This window comes from Odontomachus brunneus, unplaced genomic scaffold (assembly GCF_010583005.1).
Source record: "Odontomachus brunneus isolate Ranch 3 - 2012 unplaced genomic scaffold, Obru_v1 Obru_scaffold_067, whole genome shotgun sequence".
NCBI classification, from domain to species: Eukaryota; Metazoa; Arthropoda; class Insecta; order Hymenoptera; family Formicidae; genus Odontomachus; species Odontomachus brunneus.
Genome location: NW_022639517.1, coordinates 143253 through 148503, shown reverse-complemented (window position 1 = coordinate 148503; position 5251 = coordinate 143253). Strand labels below are relative to the sequence as shown.

Sequence of the window (5251 nt, the reverse complement as noted above, 5' to 3'; positions counted from 1 at the left end):
CGCCTTACTGGATTCGTAAGGTCAACCTCCGCGAAAACCGCGCCGCCATCCCGGGGAATCGATCCCCGCGGCACCGCATCGTAGCGCACGACCGCGCCGCAAAAATCCGACGCATCGCGCACGCAGGACCGTGTTATTCCTCAAGTAACGGCTCTCCTCGCGCGACCAAAATTAAAGATCCGAATGTCAACATCGCGCCGCAAACACAACACGATCGACGCGTCACACGACCGCCCGCGTCCCGCGACCGCCAGCGGCCCTGCAGCCCGAGCTCCGCCGCAGCGAACATCAACACGCGCAAATACAAAGACCCGCGCGCTAAACCAACGGCGTCGAATCAACCTGTAAATACTCATTGTACATAGCCATCTAATCGACAATATATATCATTATAATATCCATCCCACTGTCTTCACTATTATTGACATCTGCTCGAATCCGGATCACACCGACTCGCAGCTTATCCCGCACCGAACGCGAAATAGCGTTACAAATGCTTACGTTGATCTTACCGACAGCTGTCGCCTTTAAGGAGGTCTTCTAGTCTAGCGAATCGGAAAAATCGATTTTTTTTATATTTTTTATGTATTTAGTGTGGAGAATATATCTGCGAAACGATTTAGCTCGATTCGCAATATTAAAGAAGTTATAGCACCTTATAGGGAGCGATCTCCGGCGCGCGCTCGGTGCTCGGACCACGCGGCGCACAATGAAACATTCCGTTGGCCTTGTATGCGTGTATGTGTCTATTGTTGTTTGGAAAGGTCGAAGATATAATAGATTTTGACATGCATGAAGGAAAGGTCGAAGATATAATAGATTTTAATTTGCTGGAACGTTGTGTTGGAACATAAACGCAAAATAACAACGAATCGCTCAACTCACTCATTTGGACTTTAGCTCCAAAACATCTTCATTCGGGTGCAAAGATTATGAACATAGCAAAGTTTTTGGCAATAATTATCTTTAACGAGGGATTTATGTCAATTCTTAAAGTAGTGAACGTAATGAGAATGACTATTAGACAGCAAGCGGAGATGTACGCGCACACTCGGGACGAGGCTCGTTTAGTCGCTCGGAGCGGTGTTCGTCTGATTCCGTTCGAGACAACAGATATCATCGTAGAAAAGAAAGAGCAGCTCTGCAGGAATTTTATGAGCACGAGGAAGGATCACTCTATGGTCCTGGAATAGCTGATTGATCGTAAGTAAACGTGTCTCTGTATAATCAGTACAAAAAACTTTAAACGCGTTTTTCTCGAAACCACTTTTTTCAAATCGGTGGCCACGACATCTCCAGAACCAATTGGTCAATTGAGTTGGGCTTGTGCACACATTTTCAGTATATAAGTGCCTATCTCCTGTACCAGAATCAAGTCGAAATCTTTTTTTTTCTAATTTTGATAGACCTCTAATTGTGCCAAAAAGTGCCAAAAATCGATACTCAATTTTCAGTATGACGCCATTTTTCTAATTTTCACGTTTTTTTTTAATTCTGCTACCGGAGATAGCGACAATCATAATAATTAAGAATCTCTTTGGTTTTTTTGGTTTCAGACAAGTATAACAGCCAAGATCATGGCCACCATTCACCACTGTTTTGTTTTCCTTGCCCATTTCACTACATTTTTACAGTACTTATTTATACTTTTTCATAATATAAAAATTTGTAAGCATACTTCAAACATGTGTAAATACGAGGTGTGATCAAAAAGTAAGGTGACTTTTTGAATTTCGCGCGGTCTGTACACTCTAATTTCAAAATTTTTTGTTGTTATGTTGGTACACTCGTCACGATCATATGTTCACAGTTTTGACTATATAGCATGTGTTGTTTTTATGTGAGAGGCATAAAGGTTAGACTCGTGTTTGCGTGCTCGGCGATTTTTTGCTGTTGAAAATAATGGAGCAGAGAGTTTGTATTAATTTTTGTGTAAAAAATGGTATTAAGTGTTCAAAAACTCTTGAAATGTTGACAGTGGCGTACGGTGAGTCAACTTTGAGCAAAAAAAGTGTTTATAAATGGTATAAGTTATTCCAAGAGGGCCGAGAAAATGTTAACGATGAACCTCGCTCTGGACGCCCCAGCACGTCAAAAACCGACGAAAATGTTCAGGAAGTGAAAGAAATTGTGTTGAAAAATCGTCGAATCACGATTAGAGAAATAGCTGATGATCTTAACATATCGTTTGGCTCATGCCAATCAATTTTAACGGATGTTTTGGGTATGACACGTGTGTCAGCGAAATTCGTTCCAAAACTGCTTAATTTTGATCAGAAGCAGCGTCGCATGAACATCGCCCAAGACATGTTGAACGACGTCAATGATGATCCTGATTTGCTCAAAAGGGTTATAACTGGTGACGAAACATGGGTATATGGTTATGACGTCGAAACCAAAGCCCAATCATCCCAGTGGAAGAGCCCAGGAGAGCCAAGACCGAAAAAGGCACGCCAAGTTCGTTCGAATGTGAAGGTTTTGCTCACAGTTTTCTTTGATTACCATGGCGTTGTGCATCAAGAATTCCTACCACAAGGTCGTACGGTAAACAAGGAGTATTACCTTGAGGTTATGCGGCGTTTGCGTGAATCAATAAGAAAAAAACGTCCGGAAGTGTGGAAAGAAAATTCATGGATTCTGCACCATGATAATGCACCTGCGCACACGTCGTTACTAGTGAGTAGTTTTTTGGCCAAAAACAATACTATCATCATGCCTCAGCCACCGTATTCACCAGACTTGGCCCCCTGCGACTTTTTCCTCTTCCCAAAATTGAAAAGGCCTATGAAAGGACGAAGATTTGCGACGATTGAGGAGATTAAGGCTGCATCGCTGGAGGAGCTCAAGGCAATACCCAAAAGTGCATTTCAGAAATGTTTTGACGACTGGAAAAAGCGCTAGCACAAGTGCATTGTATCAGAGGGGGATTATTTTGAAGGGGATAACATAATTTTGGATGAATAAATGAATATTTTTTTATAAAAATGAAAAGTCACCTTACTTTTTGATCACACCTCGTATATTGTAAAAAACCCTATCCCAAAAATCCTTATACTTTTTCCACAAAAAAAATCGCAAAAATAGCATAAAAATCGGACTAGAAGGTCCCCTTAAGACTTTGCTACCGCCCACCTTTACTTCTTCCGTCGGATTTAATTCCTTCAGCTCGACAAACCAGTGTCTGTTTCAAGTAATATGACTGTACGCATCAGAGTCGCCAATCCAGTCGTCGACGTCTTTCAGACTTCGTTCAGCCGCCATCGCCACGCAATTGTTAGACGGGCGTCCTCCTGAACTCTTGTCTTTCCTCTCGGATGGGCAGTCACGAGCAAAGTATCCAAAACCTTTGCAATTATGGCACTACAGCTTTTTTCTGTCCTTTTTCGGGCCTGCTTTCTTCTTACTTTTGAAGTCCTCCCGATCTATCTGGCCATAAAGCGTCACACTATGATCTCCAGATGACGTTACGCCGACGTCGCGCTTGACATCCAGCAATTTCGTCTACAGTTGTTCTACCGTGATGTCATTCGTAGGACAAATCCGCCACACTTGCTTGAAGTTCTCGAATTTCTGCGGCCTCGGACGATCCTCGTAATGGTCATCTCCTTTTCGATAGTTATTTTCTGCGCCTTAAACTTATTCTCGATGAGCATGAGCCCCGAGATATATGACGTCACAGTCATTTTCTTTCCAGTGTTATTCGTTGTACGCTTCCAAGGCAGCTAGCTTCGTCGTATTCAAGACCTCTTCGTGATGGCCCACGAGAGTTTTCCACATATCGGCAGAGGTCGTAAGCGAGCACCAGGTTGAAATGGGCGTCGTCTTACTTATCAGAGACCTCGCCAAGGCGTCCTTCCTCTTCCAGTCGGACAGCGTAACGTCCGTTGGCTGCTCTTTCGATCCGTCGGCCATGTCAAACACATCGTTAGCTTCGAGATAGGCCTGAATCTCAAAACGCCATCGGACATAACTGCTTAAGTTCAGTTACTTAACAGACTTCAAGTTAATTTCCATCCTTGCAGCTTCAAGCTGCACTCGGATCTCAAGATGTCACTCGGACCTCTATCTTCCTTGCATATTGTATTTTTTCGATCTCTCACAATTCACACATCTGGGCCCATAACCTTGAGGTTATCCTTTTATTATAGCAGAGAAATGTAAAATGCGTACGATCTGTACGACTACATAATATAGACTGCGACAGATATAAAAATCAAGGGAGAACAACGGATGGTGCACGGCAGCGATAAGCGCGCCATCTACCGTCTACAGGCAACCTTACTTATACTTCCAGAGCGATACAAACACTCGGTCCCTGATGATAAAGAATAAAGTATAAAACAAACAAAAATTAAATTGAATATCTTAAATCATAACGACACAAAGTTACATAACCAACAACATCAAAATGATATCAAATTGACGTCAGTTTGACGATTTCAACGTCTATTTGATATCATTTTGACGTCAATCAGCGAATTATTTTTCACTAGGTATATACTGTTCTAACTGAGGTTTAAATGTAAGTAAAGCGCACTTTTAAATATATAATTTAAAACCCAAGAATAAGTGGCTTTCAAATAATGCGATTGAGTTTGTTAGAACTGTATATGGATTTTAAAAACATGAATACAAACTTAAGGATAAAATATATTTCGCACAAATCTATTTATTATTGATACAAGTGAACCTTTTATATGTGAAAAGCTATTTTAACACCAATTCCCTTTCTTTTCCCTATTACATAAAACTATATAATTAATCCCATAAAATATAAATAACTATGAATAACAATAAATGAAACAATTTATATGTAAATATCCCTTATAGAAATATCATACTAAGAAATACTGAAAAATTATTAGTGATTAAATATTACCAGTAATTCTGTAATTTTTTGGCCAGTACTTAATTTCTGGTGAATACTGATAATAAAATCAATGTTAAATATTGATAGTAATCAAATACTGAGAATTATTATGCGAAGGTGAAAAATGAAAAAATCAAAATGTTTACAGAAATATACTTATATTCCTAATTTTCTCATGTCTCATAAACTACTAGATATCGAAGGTTGTCAAACAAATTCCAAACTTTCATGAATCCTCCTACGATAATTTTGATCCCAAGCGGTAGAAAAACACCGGCACCCCCATCCATCTTCTGACCGCACTAAACTGTTGCTTAACGTGCTTAACGTGACGGATCGAGCGCGCACGCGGTGACTCTGATGACTCCAACGATGTTCTTA

The 5251-nt window shown here is 40.6% G+C and overlaps 1 protein-coding gene across 5 annotated transcripts in view; it reads right to left on the bottom strand.

Annotated features, from left to right (window-relative positions):
• LOC116846689 (tectonic-1-like) overlaps positions 1–5251 on the bottom strand; it is a 199070-nt gene that overhangs the window by 86526 nt on the left and 107293 nt on the right. The gene's annotated exons all lie outside the window — the stretch shown is intronic.